The sequence below is a fragment of the Lissotriton vulgaris genome, chromosome 8, assembly GCF_964263255.1.
Source record: "Lissotriton vulgaris chromosome 8, aLisVul1.2, whole genome shotgun sequence".
Lineage (NCBI taxonomy): Eukaryota > Metazoa > Chordata > Amphibia > Caudata > Salamandridae > Lissotriton > Lissotriton vulgaris.
In genome coordinates, this window is record NC_141696.1 from 206,355,982 (window position 1) to 206,372,433 (window position 16,452).

A 16,452-nucleotide genomic window follows, 5' to 3' on the forward strand; every position below is an offset into this window, starting at 1 on the left:
TATTTAACAGGGTTGGCCTTTGACTTTTATATTACTATGTAGGGCCTGATTTAGAGTTCCGCAGATGGGCTACCCGGTCACAAAAGTGATGGATTATATCCCATTCACCGTATTACAAGTGTATTATATCCAATGCCACTTGTAATACAGCGTACAGGATAGCCAAGTGACATTGGATATAATGCCCTTGTGATACGGCAAATGGGATATTCGTCACATTTGTGGCGAAGTAGCCCGTCGGTCGCACTCTAAATCAGGCCCATAGTTTAAGGACCAGCAGGTGAGCCGGCCCCCAAAGTCTTTTAGACAGCCAAACCCCATGGCATTTGCTCTTTTTAATTAATTATGGTCAGTCTACCCTTGAGAACAATGTAAAAATGAAAATGCTCTGCCGAACAGTACAGTAATTGATAATCTACATGCCATCTCCCTTTGCACCAAGCCAACTCCATACGTACATGCTTTTACTTACAGGTAGCATCAGGGAGGCTGAATGTGTTGATCATTGCTCCTATCACTAACTTGTCCCAGTGGCTGTTCTCTGATACCCATCACAAACCCCTGCAGGTCAATATCTGCAATTGTGTGAGTGAAAGAACTCCTCTGACAGTCTGTCCTCTAGCCAGAAGTTACTTAAATGGTTTGTAAAAACCTGGCCTTATCATGCACTTCCATTTACTTTACTGAATCAAGGGTTCAGAGCACAGTATCTGATTTAGCTTTTGTATTATTATGACTTATAACTTCTGAATTGATGATCATATGTCAAGGCTGCAGAGGTGCATCACAAGATGGCTGGTGGAATGCAGTGTGGTTGGATTTCAGGGAGGAGTTTTACAGCAACAATTCCAGTCTTCTGACTCTCTGCCGCCCAAGTGAATGCTTGGAGCAGGTTGCTCCACCATGGAGAGCATTGTTTGAAGCCTGCTCCTGCTTTTAACCAGTTCTGCTTTTTGTCTGAGGACTAGAACAGGAACAGGCTGTGACAGCTTAGCATTGCAATGTTAGTCTTCACATACATGCATCCGGTGACCGGACTGTATGTAACACCAACTAGTCTGGGGTCAGGGAACCTTAGCCCTTCTGCAAAACAGGCTTGAGGACTCCTATTTTTCTTTTAAAGTAGAACACAGCCAGAGGGGGGAATGACTTTGAAATGCACAGCGGCTGTCGAGTGGAGTGCCAGGAAGAACTGCAACAGAAGGCGCTGCAGCACTATCACTCATTGGGCCGTGCCCATTGTCTCATTCTGTGCAGGGACTCAGTGAGGGTGGCAATGAACCTTAATCAAGAAAGTGATATATTATTTTTTCATTTATTTGAACCTTTGTCAAGCACAGCATCCACCCAGCTTAGCGCTATCAAATTGTCTTTCTACCCTGAGGTTTCTCTAGGGAATTGCAGATCGGGTAGCTGTGTTGTGCTTCGGCTGAGTAGGAAAAAGCCATATCTTCAGGTTTCTGCTAATGCTGAGCAGATTTGTGTTTGTTCTCAGGGTAATTGGCAGCTCATTCAAGGTTTGTGCTACCTTCACTTGAAAGGATCTCCCAGCGATCCTTGTCTTTTAAAACTATGCACACATACCAGGCTGGCTGAAGACGATCTTAGGGACCTCGGTGATTTATAATAACATTTCTTTTGTATGTAAATGACCCATAGCTGTGCTGCCCTATGGGTGCAACGCCAACACTGCTTGCTTGGCTGTCTCCCCAGTCTGAGCATGGCATCAAGGCCTCTCACACCATCTTTTATTCAATCAGGTTTGAAGGAGTCAAGTTTGAAGACTGGGAGCAGGGGCATCACAAAAGGGGTCAGAGCACAGGCATTGAGCACCAAAGCCCTGATTCCTAATTACGTGGGAGTTAAAATGGGGCTAGATAACTGATGGCGAGCTTTCTTCTTTACTCAAGGGCATATTTTGATTTATATTTACAACTAAAAAACCCAAAGAGACCAAGGATCAATCTTTCGAGCAAGATGTGGCTTGTATTTTAATTTCAAAGTAATAAAAGTCACTGGCGGCTTGTGACATTTGAAAGTGGCGCGGCGTAAAATTATTGTCGTACTGCGGCGAACAAGCGTAGCAAGCGAGCCCGAACAAACTTTGGGGGGGAGGGTGTTCTCCCCCGAGCAAAGTTTGAAAAAAGAGTGAACAAATGGTGCATTGTCAAGTAAATTTGAGGCAGCAGGAAGGTTAATGAAGCAATACTATTCAATTATATATCATTTAAGAAATTGCCAATTTTTATGAGCTATAGAGGGAAATCTTTGTGAATGCTGATATAATCCTTTGCCCATATACAGCAAAGCTTATGTACGTGTCTAACTGCATTTTGTTTTAAGCTGCTGTTCTTCTTCGAGTGGAAACATTCCTACTCTAACAATCTTTGGCTGGCAGCTGGGGGAAGTGGCGGTATTTGCAAACATGTAGGCAGACATACAAAATATTTTTTGAATTGCAGGCCGGAATTATTGTACTGGGGTGTCATGCTCTTGAAGGCCTGGTTCGACGCACCATTATGCCATCCTGGAACAGGGTGCCCTTTCTTCCCCAACTCCAACCCAATGTTTCATTTATTGAAATTTTGATGTATCAGCGAACTATCCGTGTCTGTGAATTATTTTCATTGTCCGGTTCTGCTGTGTTCTGTTTTGGCCAACAATGGCAACATTGATTTTAGAATCCGAGAATTGGGTGCGCAAAACAAACTGTGAACAAAAGGCACCTCCTACCAGCGGCGGTGCACAGTGGTCTTATCTGAATGCGCACATCCTTGGTGAAAGAAAGATGCGTTGAAGTATGGAATACTGAATGAGGAGAGGGGTGCGTGTGTTCACTGCTTTCACATGTGCGTATGCCCACAGCAATGAAGGATAGAATACTGCATGAGGCTAGAGGCGAAGGGCGCTTGTGTTCACTGGTATGGAGGACGGTACACTGCATGCACCTAGAGGCGAAGGGTGCGTGTGTTCATTGCTTCTTTCACACTTACGCGTGTACACTTGTATGAAGGACGGAACGGTAAAGGCGAAGGCTGCGTGTGTTCACTGTTTCCTCACCTGTGCCTGTACACCGCTATGAAGTACGGAATACTGCATGATCCTAGAAGTGAGGGGTGTGCGTGTTCATTGCTTCCTCGGGTGCGTGCACTGCTATGTATGAAGGAGAGATTGGTGCATACGTGCGGAGAGGTAAAATGTGTATATACTGCTTTGTCACATGTGAGAGGAGTGTGTGGCAGAACTCAATCCGAAGGTATTGGAGCGCAGCCTGTACCTTCCTCGGAACTGATTGAAGTCAGGCTCATTAAAACTGCTTTGACTCTCATTCACGCTATGATACTGCTGACATTACAAGCTTTGTGAGAAGAGCTCAGCTAGCATACAGCAGTAGGCCTCCTTGCAGTCAGGATGGGACCGGAGCATTCACTAAGTGCACTTCACATACGGCAGCGAGACACTCACGGAAGAAGCGAGTATTCTTTCTTTTTTGCGAGCATCTACGTACTGCTCATTGGATTTCAGGAAGGGCTGGGAAGGAGTCAGTGAGTCAGTCTCCTTCCTGGACTCCTCCCCAGCCCCTCACAAAATCCAACCAACAGTGAGCAGAAAGATAAGAGGGTGGAGCTCATGACTTTCCAGTATAAACAACGGAAGAGTGTAGGTTCATAAAAGATAAAAGAGCATGGAACAGAGTGTGCAAATCAATTGGATTTGTATAGAAGGCCCTCACTCACCAACATGGTTGGTGACATGCTTCATCATTGGGCCCCACCGGGTGAAGCCGAATGCCTCCCCGGTGTGCTACGACGCCAGATTTACTGCGGAGCTGAATTGTTGTGAAGGTAGTTGTGAGTGTGGTGAATATTAAAAATGACCAGATTGTGTCTTACAAAAAAAGTTTATTAGGTAGCCAATCTGACATATTAAAAATTATGTGTAGGGAAATTTACCAAATAAATTATTTGGCTATTTCCACTTAAAGTGGGGTCAACATGTTTCTGCCCTTGTCGTTTAATTTACTGGGCATTCGTCAGGACCATGGGAAAGTGTTCCATCGCCGGTATGGGCACGCTGAGGCCCACCCTAACCTGAGGACGTGAAATTTTAAAAAGTCAAGTAAAGAAACAAAGGTCCAAAGCAAAGCAAAAATATTAATTAATACTATGTAGACCACAATAGGCTGCTATATATTTTTCCTTGCCCAGCCGGACAAAGAATTTATTTTAAGTTGAATCAAAAGTTTAGAGTCTGAATACATTAGCAACAAACAATTTTTACAGTAAGGCACAGTCCAGCACCGTACTGAAGCAGTAGACACAATGAACGGAAAGGAAAGAATACAGTAGGAAAAAAGGTTCTTCAGGCAAAAAGGAGTGAGCGTTTTGGGCACTTTTTAAATCAGTGTTAACAGTGTTCACCAGAGTAGCACATACATACAATAATATACAATGGTCAGATGTATGTCTACTAGAGAGAGTCGACGTTTCGATCCCGTGCTCTAGTTGCAAAGGGATCATCATCAGGACTTAACACAATTAATTGCATGGTTTATATAATATATACGCCTCTGCGGGGGCTCGAGGAGGGGCACAAGGCGTACGATGACGCTGCGTGTTCTGTCAGGGCTGAAGGAGCTCATAAGTCAGAGCTCGTGGTGGGTCAAGGCGTGCGGTGACGCTGTGCACTCAAGGGCTCTTTGAGTGGGAGAGAATGACGGCATTTCCAGATGAAAAACCATTTGACATCCATGATGGCTGTTTTACAAGATCTAAAAGAATCCAGGACAAAACAAAGCAATGTCCATCTAAAGCAGACCGCCACTGAAGAAGTCAATGTAGTCACGGCAAGACCTTTCTGGATCCCGAAAATCGGGGATCTGGTCAGAGAGAAAATTGCGTACAAAAAGGAATTTGGACCCTCTTACAAAAAAACTTGTACCAGTCCTTGCAGTAAACGGAACAAAAACTGTGCTGCTCCCTCCTTTTGCCGGAAAAAAGTAGAAAAGATTTGTCTCAATCGACTTAATTAAACCACACTATGTGGCCGCTACAAAACAGTAGGCCTAGTGGACTCCTCTGTAGCAGACGACCTCCTCTAGCTACAATCCAAGAAGTTCAAACAGAAAGACTCATCGCGTTTGAAGAGCCACCTGTAAGGAATGAAGGATTAAGCAACAATGCTATGGAAAGTGTTCCACTTGAACCAAATATTTAAAATCAAAATGAAAATCAGCATAATTAACAAGTTGCAATTTGACCGAATACAGACGTCTACATCAACTAGCCTCATCGTGATAAAAATAACATTTCAACTAATCCCGATGCAATTCCAACAATTGATCGAACTGCTTCTGACTATTTCATTAACTTTGATATGTTTTCACTGGATTCAAGTGAGCCGGAAACTACGCCGGCAAAAACACCATTCAAGCAACTAGCAAATAACTTTCTTCTCTTTCTTCAAAAGACATACCTGGTATCACCTTGGGTTGAACTCTGGGTAATTTCTGGGATAATGTTTTTTCTTTTATGGCTAAGTTTAGTATTGACATTTAGTATGCTTATAAATGCACATTATCTTCAACAAGAGTCCACAGCCCGAAAGGTGAACATCCTCCTGAAACCACATACTTCGTAATATCGTGAACAAAGAGATTTGTCAACAGTGAACATCCCAGCTGTTCCTATACCAGATGGTATATCATGGGACAAGGTTGATTTAAACATATTTTGACCAACCACACTTTTAAAAATTAATCATGTATTTAAAATATCAGTAAGTGATTTAATTACCTCCAGTACATTTTCTGATGTTTGGGACACTGAAACAGTAAATAAAATGTTGTCTGATTTAGAGAAAACTACTGCATTTTCGGAAAATGAAATGTTAGAGAGTTCTTCAGACTATGACAAATTGTACTGTTATCAACATTATGGTCATCATTTCCTGCACAAATCCATTTCACCTAGAAATGTATTTGAGTACCATCAGTGGGAACATTGCGCAACACCACTAAAAACTAGCTCTCAAGCGTTTGCACAGAAATTTGAACACTTTTTAGGATTTAACACAACAGGTCCAGCCTCATTTTACTATAAGATTGTCCCAACATCAGCACTGAAAATTATGTTGACACACACTAAACAGATTTATTCTGATTCCTTTTTGGCCTAATTATCTGAACAGGGTTTTGAACTCTGGCAAGACGAAATTGACCCAAAATCGATTTGGGGTTTCTAGGGAATAGCAAGTCCAAGGTACAGGGGCACTACTTAGAGCATGCCTCATTCCACAGCAGATTACCTTTTTAAATGAGACTGTGCAACAGACATCTTGTCTTGGAATAGCCAAGATGAAGGACCTGAACACTCCAAGGTTACCTACACCAACACATGGGTGGCAGAATTCTTCTATAAAGGAAGGGGCAATAGTTGATGGCATACTAGAGTGTAATAGAACAGACCCCAACTGGAAGGAGTGGGTGGTTTGGCCCTTAGACACAAACATATGTCATAAACAGTTCCTGCACATCACTGAGGGACTCAGTATGCATAGGCCATACCCACGTTATGTACATAGAGAACATCCAGGAGTAGTGACATCGTATAGCGTTGTGAAGTTGTGCCTACAATGGTTAGAGACCTCAACTCTTGCAGTAGTGAATCAACACTTATCTTTACTCGCACAAGACAAGGATCTTAGGGACCTTTTACTAGGACCTAGGAAACAACGTCAAAAACGTTTCAAATATGCAGGCATTTATGCAGCCTATAATGAAATCTAGAAGATTTCCCAACAAGAAGCCGCAGAAAGAATACGGGAAATAGACTGTATAAACCTAGAAAAGGTTTTGCTGTGGTGGATAATGGGTTAACAACTTTGACCTCCAGCGTATATTTATTGGGCAACATTGTATATTCTGCTATTAACATACTGGAACAGGATTTAGCCATATTACAACAAGGCCAATCACTGTTACATTCTATTATGTTATTGAGCTGGACGCTACAATCTTTGCGTGCAGGCCTTGTGCCTTGGCGTTTTATAAACAGTACGTCTCTGTTTTCAGAATACAATCTAACTGATACACAGATGGAAATGGCACAAAGGGGAGCTAAATATACAATGCTGCAAATTGAAAAACTGGACAGGCTACCATTTACAGTAGCTGAATTACCGTCAACTGAGTGGCTAATCCATGGCCAAATCACCCGGTCACTGCATTTCAGTTTCACTATTGCCTTGAGCAACGACAGGCAGGCACATATGAAAAATTGGGTACAGAATGCATTAAGAAAGCCTGGGATTTACCATATATATTAATTTTGATGCAGGAGTGGAAGTATATGATGTTACTTAGAAGACCATTACTTCGGAAGTTTTTACTACAATGTTTTTACACCGCAAATACCATTGCTGCGCAAGATTTAACCCCTTCTCTGCTAGGCCTTTTCCCCTCCTCGCTAAGCCTTTTTTGGCTGTTTGGGGTAGTGCGTGCTTAGGCCCCTGTACCTTTTTGACCACATAAGGTATCCACGCCAATTTTGCATCCTTTTCTTCCAACATCATGGGGATTCTAAAGGTACCCAGGGTTTGTGGATTCCCTTGGAGGAGTCCCAGAAATTAAGCAAAATACAGTAAACTTTTAGTTTTTTTACGAAAAATGGGAAAAACAGGCTACAAATGAAAGCCTCTGGGTTTTTACCTGCAAATGATATCAAAAAAGGGTTTGTGAGGCTGAAATCACCATTTTCCCAGCTTTTAGGGAATGACAGTCTTTTGTCAGAGAACCAACATTTTTCACACAGTTTTGGCAGTTTTCTGGGACAGAGCCTATTTTTGCTATTTTTAGTGCTTCCAGTTAATGGTAAAAATGAGTATGAAAGCAACAATGGATCCTAGAAAGCTATACATTTTAAAAAAGTAGACAAAATTCTCTGAATTCAGAAGGGGGTCATTTGTCTAAATCCATGAAGGTTTCTTTATAGAAACTAACAGTTAAATATTGGAAAAATTGAAAAGTAGTTGAAAAAAACAGCCTTTTGTGTCAACGTTTTCACCTGTAACTTTTTATTATTATGACAGCTGTTTGAAAGCAATATACCGTTACATTTGCTGGACCTTCCTGGTTGAGGGGAAATATAGGACTTGTAGGTTCACCAAGAACCTGACAAACCCAGAGCCAAAAACTGTGCATCAACTTGCAATGGTATTTTGTTACGTACCGGGTTTAAAACAAATATTCTTTGAAAATGTATACATGGAAAAATCGGTATGAAAGACACCTATGTATTTCTGAAATGGGGACAAATTATAGAGTTTAGAAACAGTACATATTTGCACATTTTCAAAATTGGGAATACTCATACCAGCATGAGAATTATAGGTAATTTTTCAAAATGACTGCTTTTTCACACAATGTCTTTAATTTGGAAGGAAGAAATGCATAAAAACTCAATAGGTAATAACAGTTGATTTACAAATCTGAATTACCCTAAGTCTCCTGATAAAAATGGTACCTCACTTGTGTGGGTCGGCCTTGTGCCTGCGACAGGAAACGGTGCAAAACACAACGTGGTCACACCTCAATTTCCGCCATGAAAAATGACCCTTTTTGGCATAGTGCCTAGCAGTAGTTTTTGTACCCTTGCTCAGCCGGCACCTAGGGAAACCTAGCAAACCTATACATTTTTGAAACCTAGATACCCAGAGGAATCCAGGATGTGTTGACTTGACTGCCTCCCACCAGGTTCTGTTACCCAGAATCCCTTGTAAACCTAAACAGTTGACAAAAAAAAGCATTTTCCTCACATTTCTGTGGTGGAAAGTTCTGGAATCTGCGTGGGTCAACAAGTTTCCACGAACCCCGCGTTCCCCAAAGTCTTCTGAGAAAAACGGTACCTCACTTGGGTGGGTCGGCCTGGTGCCTGTGTCAGGAAACGGCGCAAATCACAAAGTGGTCGCACCTCAATTTTGCAGTGAAAAATGACCCTTTTTTGTCAAAATACCTAGCTGTAGTTTTTTAACCCTAGCTCTGCCGTCACCTAGGGAAATGTAGCAAATGTATACATTTTTGAAAACTAGGCACCCAGGTAAATTCAGGATGGGGTGACTCGACTGCCTCCCAGCAGGTTCTGTTACCCAGAATCCCTTGCAAACCTAAAATATTGACAAAAAAACACATTTTCTTCATATTTCTGTGGTGGAAAGTTCTGGAATCTGCATGGAACAACAAAGTTCCACCCACCCCGCGTTCCCCGAAGTCTTCTGAGAAAAATGGTACCTCACTTGTGTGGGTCGGCCTAGTGCCTGCGACAGGAAACGGCACAAAACGGAACCTGGTCGCACCTCAATTTCGCAGTGAAAAATTACCCTTTTTTGGCAAAGTGCCTACCTGTAGTTTTGTAACCCTAGCTCTTCCAGCACCTAGTGAAACCTAGCAAACCTATACATTTTTAAAAACTAGACACCCAGGGAAATTCAGGATGGGGTGACTCGACTGCCTCCCACCAGGTTCTGTTACCCAAAATCCTTTGCAAACCTAAAACATTTACCAAAAAAACACATTTTCCTCACATTTCTGTGGTGGAAGGTTCTGGAATCTGCGTGGATCAACAATTTTCCACCCAACCCACATTCCCCAAAGTCTTCTGAGAAAAATGGTGCCTCACTTGCGTGGGTCAGCCTAGTGCCTGCGACAGGAAAGGGCGCAAAACGCAACGTGGTCGCACCTTAATTTCGCAGTGAAAATTGACCCTTTTTTGGCAAGGTGCCTACCTGTAGTTTTTTAACCCTAGCTCTGCTGGCACCTAGGGAAACCTAGGAAACCTATACATTTTTGAAAGCTAGACATCCAGGGAAATTCAGGATGGGGTGACTCGACTGCCTCCCACCAGGTTATGTTACCTAGAAACCCTTGCAAACCTAAAAAATCGACTAAAAATACACATTTTCCTCACATTTCTGTGGTGGAAAGTTCTGGAATCTGCGTGGATCAACAAATTTCCACCCACCCTGCATTCCCCAAGTCTTCTGAGAAAAATGGTACCTCACTTGCGTGGGTCAGCCTAGTGCCTGCGACAGGAAACGGCGCAAAACGCAACGTGGTGCACCTCAATTTCGCAGTGAAAAAGGACCCTTTTTTGGCAAAGTGCCTACCTGTAGTTTTTTAACCCTAGCTCTTCCGGCACCTAGGGAAACCTAGCAAACCTATACATTTTGTAACACTAGACACCCAGGGGAATTCAGGATGGAGTGACTCGACTGCCTCCCACCAGGTTCTGCTACCCAGAATCCCTTGCAAACCTAAAATATTGACAAGCAAAACACATTTTCCTCACATTTCTGTGGTGGAAAGTTCTGGAATCTGCGTGGATCAACAAATTTGCACCCACTCCATGTTCCGCAAAGTCTTCTGAGAAAAATGGTACCTCACTTGCATGGGCCAGCCTAGTGCCTGCGACAGGAAACGGCACAAAATGCAACGTGATCACACCTCAATTTCGCAGTGAAAAATTGCCCTTTTTTGGCAAAGTGCCTACCTGTAGTTTTTCAACACTAGTTCTGCCGGCACCTAGGGAAACCTAGGAAACCTATACATTTTTGAGAACTAGACACCCAGGGAAATTCAGGATGGGGTCACTCGACTGCCTCCCATCAGGTTCTGTTACCCAGAATCCCTTGCAAACCTAAAAAATTGGGAAAAAACAAATTTGCCTCACATTTCTGCGGTGTAATGTTCTGGAATCTGTGTGGATCAACAATTTTCCACACAACCCGCGTTTCGCAAAGTCTTCTGAGAAAAATGGTACCTCACTTGCGTGGGTCAGCCTAGTGCCTGCGACAGGAAAGGGCGCAAAACACAACGTGGTCGCCTCTAAATTTCGCAGTGGAAAATGACCCTTTTTTGGCAAAGTGCCTACCTGTAGTTTTGTAACCCTAGCTCTGCCGGCACCTAGGGAAACCTAGCAAAGCTATACATTTTTGAACACTAGACACTTAGGGGAATTCAGGATGGGGTGACTCGACTGCCTCCCACCAGGTTCTGCTACCCAGAATCCCTTGCAAACCTAAAATATTGACAAACAAAACACATTTTCCTCACATTTCTGTGATGGAAAGTTCTGGAATCTGTGTGGATCAACAAATTTCCACCCACCCCGCCTTCCCCAAAGTCTACTGAGAATAATGGTACCTCACTTGCGTGGATCAGCCTAGTGCCTGCGACAGGAAAGGGCGCAAAACACAACGTGGTCGCACCTTAATTTCGCAGTGAAAAATGACCCTTTTTTGGCAAAGTGCCTACCTGTAGTTTTTTAACCCTAGCTCTGCTGGCACCTAAGGAAACCTAGCAAACCTATACATTTTTGAAAACTAGACACCCAGCGGAATTCAGGATGGGGTGACTCGACTGCCTCCCACCATGTTCTGTTACCCAGAATCCCTTGCAAACCTAAAGAATTGACAACAAAAAACACATTTTCCTCACATTTCTGTGGTGGAAAGTTCTGGAATCTGCGTAGATCCACAGATGTCCTCACACCCAGCGTTCCCCCAGGTCTCCCGATAAAAATGGTACCTCACTTGCATGGGTGGCTCAAGGACCCGCAACAGGCAAGGGCCCAAAACCTAATGAGGCAACAACAAAATTACCTATCACAAACCAACCTGGTTTTGCAAGGGGGTTCCCATGATTTTTTGGCCCGGGGCTCGGCGGCCATCTAGGGAAGCCTACCTAACCCACACATTTCTGGAAACTAGATACCCGGGGGAGTCCAGAGAGACATCACAATGTACTCCCATGGGTTTTCAACAATATCTACAATTGGTAGGTTATTCGTAGGTGAAATGTACACCTTGGCGGAGAGACTAAAGAGACAAAGATTCCTGCACAGCTATCTATTCCTCAAACACACACACATACTGGTTGGATTTGGCACGAGGGCGAGTGATGGTTCAGTGTATAAAATTTAATTATTAAGAGATTTCACAAAAATAAAATGCACTGTCAATTACATGTACAAAAAAACTGAACCAATGACTCGCAGCTCGTGAGCTGTAAAGCCACTTCAAGGCACCAACCTCTTTACAGGCCATTCATACACCTTTCATACTTGTGACTGATACAAAACATTCACACCGCCAGACGCGGACCCATCACATTACAACACTTCCACCAGCAGACAGCGCCATTCAAGGGCCCATCACTTTCACACGCCCACATTCCTGACACAGCAACTACACAAACTCATGGATTGCATGGAGTGGCGCTCAGCTAGCACTGTGTGTAGTGACCAGCATTAAGTCACTACTCACACACCGCGAGCCGAGCGCCAGTCCACGCACACCACCAGCCAAGCAGCAGTCCACCCACACCAACAGCCAAGCAGCAGTCCACGCACACCGCCAGGCAAGCACCAGACCACGCACACCGCCAGCCAAGCACCAGTCCACACACATCACCAGCGAAACGCAAGTCCATGCACACCGCCAGGCAAATGCCAGTCCACGCACACCGCCAGTCAAGCGCCACTCGACGCACACCGCTAGTCAACGCCTCTCCATGCACACTGCCAGCAAAGCACCAGTCCAGGCTCACCACCAGGCAAGCGCCACTCTACACACCACCAGGCAAGCGCAAGACCACACACACCACCAGCCAAGCACCAGTCCACACACACCGCCAGCCAAGCACCAGTCCACACACACTGCCAGCCAAGCGCCAGACCACGCACACCGCCAGACAATTGCCATTACACACAAACCAACATCATATTTAAGAATTTTTTTTATATAAATAAAAAAACAAAAATAAATTGCAAATTGATACAAATCTACTAACACAACTACTAAAACTAAATACACTACACAAATGCCAACTTTGAAACTGAACAAAAAGTATTAAAGAATAGAGGCCAGGCAGTTCACTTTACCACACATCGATGCTCCCAAAAAATATTTTGCGTGTAGTACATTCTAATATAAGCAGGTACGCATAGCCCAGGGTTAGAAGGACAGTCAGGCAGTACATACGAACCTCCTTCCGCAAACCTCTTCGCCAACAGACTCTACATCTCCGACTGGGAAAGTCTTTTGAGGATGTAGGAGGAATTTGATCAGGAAAGTGGCGATCTTTCAATCTGGCAACATCCTCCACCACTCCAACTCTAGGAACACTTGCCTGTTCCACTAAAACAAGGCTGCCTATTACAGACTCCTGAAACTTTACAAAAGTCATCTTTGACTGAGGACGAGATTCCTGGATCACAACAAAAGCATTAAAGGTTGCCAAGTGGAAAAGATGGGTTGCCATCTTCTTGTACCAAATGTAAGCCTTACGAAGAGCAGCATACGGTTCCAACCTCTGATCTACTCTGTCAACACCACCCATGGGCCTATTATAGTCTAAAATGCACACAGGTTTGCGCGCTCCAGCAACCTGACCCCAAACAGTCACCGGTTCAGTGCTTTCATCATGTATGGTAGTCAACATGTAGACATCTCTCCTGTCTGAAAACTTCACAGCTAGAAGCTCCTCGCAACACAATGCACTGCACTGTCCCCGGGAAAGCTTTTGACAAACAAGTTCTTTTGGGAAACCTTTACGGTTAGAGCGGATTGTGCCACAAGCAACAGTGTCCACTTTGGCCAATCCCTGAACAACCGCACACCAGTGTAGAAGTTATTTACATATAAATGATGGCCTTTGTTAAATAATCCTCTACCAAGTTCCCACACAATTTTCTCAGTCACTCCAAAAGTGGACGGACAACCAGGGGGCATAATCCTGGATTCCTTACCGGTGTACACTCTGAAATTAGAGACATATCCAGTCCGACTGTCACACAGCATATACAGCTTAATTCCATAGCGTGCCCTCTTACTAGGAATGTATTGCCTAAAAAACAAGCTGCCCTTGAACAACACCAAAGATTCATCCACTGTAATTTCTTTCCCAGGAGCATAGATCTCAGAAAATCGATCAACAAAGTGATCAATCACAGGCTGAATCTTGAAAGACGGTCACAATCAGGGTGATCTCATGGCAAAGCTAAACCATTATCGACAAAATGCATCATCCAAAGCAGAAGCAAATACCTATCACGACTCATGACTGCTGGAAATATAGCAGTTACCATCAAGGGACTAGTAGACCAATATGAAGCTAGCTTCCTAAGCAAGCCCATCAAAAAAGTTAAACCCAAGAACTTCTTCATCTCTTCCAGATTTGTGGGAGTCCACCGGGTAGCTCTAGCATGGGGCTTAAGGCTGCCACTGTTCTCCCTCAAAAACTGTTCTGCATACAAATTAGTCTGCTCAACAATCTCTGCCAAAAACACATCATCCATAAACAACTGAAAAAAATCAATCGGCAAAAAGTTTTCAGTGTTCACCCTACACCCTGGAACACCAGTAAAGTCTGGCAATGCCGGCTGCACCATGCCCAGCTGCCTCTTGTGTCACTATACCAACAGGAAAGTCTTGCAGTCCCAGGCTGCAGCCCAGATGCCTCTTGCCGCACTATCGGCACAGCAATGTCCTCCTCTTACACAGGCACTTCATCCACACCAAAATTAGCTTCATTAGCACTCAGAGTATCTTCATCATCAGATGATGCCGGGTGGAGAGAAAACTCACTACCTGAATCTTCACCTCCCACCACTGACTCAGAATCAGAGTCAGTCTCTGGACCATGGTCAGAGGAAGAATCAAAAAGCATTCCAACAACTTTCTGAGCAGTAATCCGGCGGCTAGCCATTATCCTTATTAAGAAAGGAGACTGCACAAACAACTCAACAACCAAAACTGTGCAAATGAAGTAAAAAAAAATAAGCCTTTATCACAAAGATCTATATAATGAAAAACTATACAACTTACTTACAAGAGACAGCTACACTCACCAGCACCTACTCTGCAAAGACACAGCAAATAGTCAACGATATCCCACTAGAAAGAAGAAAAAAACATAAATCTACAGAAAACAAAATACACATCAAGCACAAATGCAAAACATGTTTTACAATCACAAAAAACTGAAACCAAACATACTGGTATTATTACACACTTTGCAAAAAAAACATTTACATTGAAATTGTACAAAAAAGGTCTCTTACCAAACACATGCAACTACAGAAACAGCAGAACCACCAGTAACGAAACCGCACACTGCAACAGTCTAAAGAGCAAAAGCCTTGAACAAGAACAAAAAAGGGGAAAATAAAACATTACACTTTACAAGAAAAAAAAAACAATACACATTATAACATGCTATGTCACAGGCTATGTCACAAATAGGGGGAGAAAGGGCTGAATACACATAAACAAATATATGTCCCCTGGAAGCAAGCACAATCTTTATTTTTAAATCCCTGGTACTAGTGGGCTGGGGCCAGAAAAGCCAAAAAAATCAGGCTGTCTGTCCCCAAGGGGCGCAGAATATAATTTTTTTAACGATTGTGCCCCCAAGAAGCGACCCTTGCCAAGGGGGTCACTTCCATTTAAAAATAAAAGAATTCCCTGGTGTCTAGTGGGGGTTTTCTGCCCCCCCTTGGGGGCAGAAAGGCCAAATTTAAAAAAACGATCTACACCCACAGGGTGCAGAATATATATTTTTTAAAATGTGGGCCCAAGGAAGCAACCCTTGTCCAAGGGGTTGCTTCCGATGTAACTAAAAACAATTCCCCGGTGTTTAGAGGGGATTTCTGCCCCCCCTGAGGGCAGAAAGGCCAAATTAAGACAAATAATTTTTAAAAAATATGGGCCCAAGGAAGTGACCCTTGCCCAAGGGGTCGCTTCCGATTTAAAGAAAAACTAAAATCCCTGGCTCTAGTGGGCTTAGGGTCCAGAATCGGCCAAAAAAAGGCCGGGGGGGTGGCAGAAAAGTCTGAAATATTTATTTTCCCCAGGAAGCGACCCTTGCCCAAGGGAATGCCTCCTTTACTCAGAATAAAACATCCCTGGTGTCTATTGGGGGCATTACTGGTGCACGATTGCGACGCTGTAAGCGATCGTGCACCAGAAGTGCCCTGCATTGGGACATCAGTCAAGGCACAGAGAAAAGGCCCCCCGCCCCACCGGAGGCCCAAACTTTTTTAAACTTTATTTTGGGTATTTTGAGATGACAATATATATAAAACATTACATGCGTCACAAGGGTATTTCATGGAGATATAGACATCAGGTGCTGAAACATCTGCGAAAGGATAACAATCGGTACAGATGGATAATAATACTTCCATGAGGGTGTTCCAAACAGCAAATATTGGCATATTACAATCTAAGACAAAGGCATGGAATATACAAACATAGGAAAATGGCATATCACGTCTCCGTATCATAAGTTGTTAAAGAAATGCTCCAGATTAATTAGCATTTGGTTACAAATAATTGTCCAAGCACAGATCTACGAATGGCAAACATATTACTACTTGTCCTCCAAACCCTGAGCAC

The 16,452-nt window shown here is 43.5% G+C and overlaps 1 protein-coding gene across 1 annotated transcript in view; it reads left to right on the forward strand.

Annotated features, from left to right (window-relative positions):
* Positions 1–16,452, forward strand: part of LOC147696878 (N-acetylated-alpha-linked acidic dipeptidase 2-like) — a 476,544-nt gene that overhangs the window by 250,205 nt on the left and 209,887 nt on the right. The window lies entirely within an intron of this gene.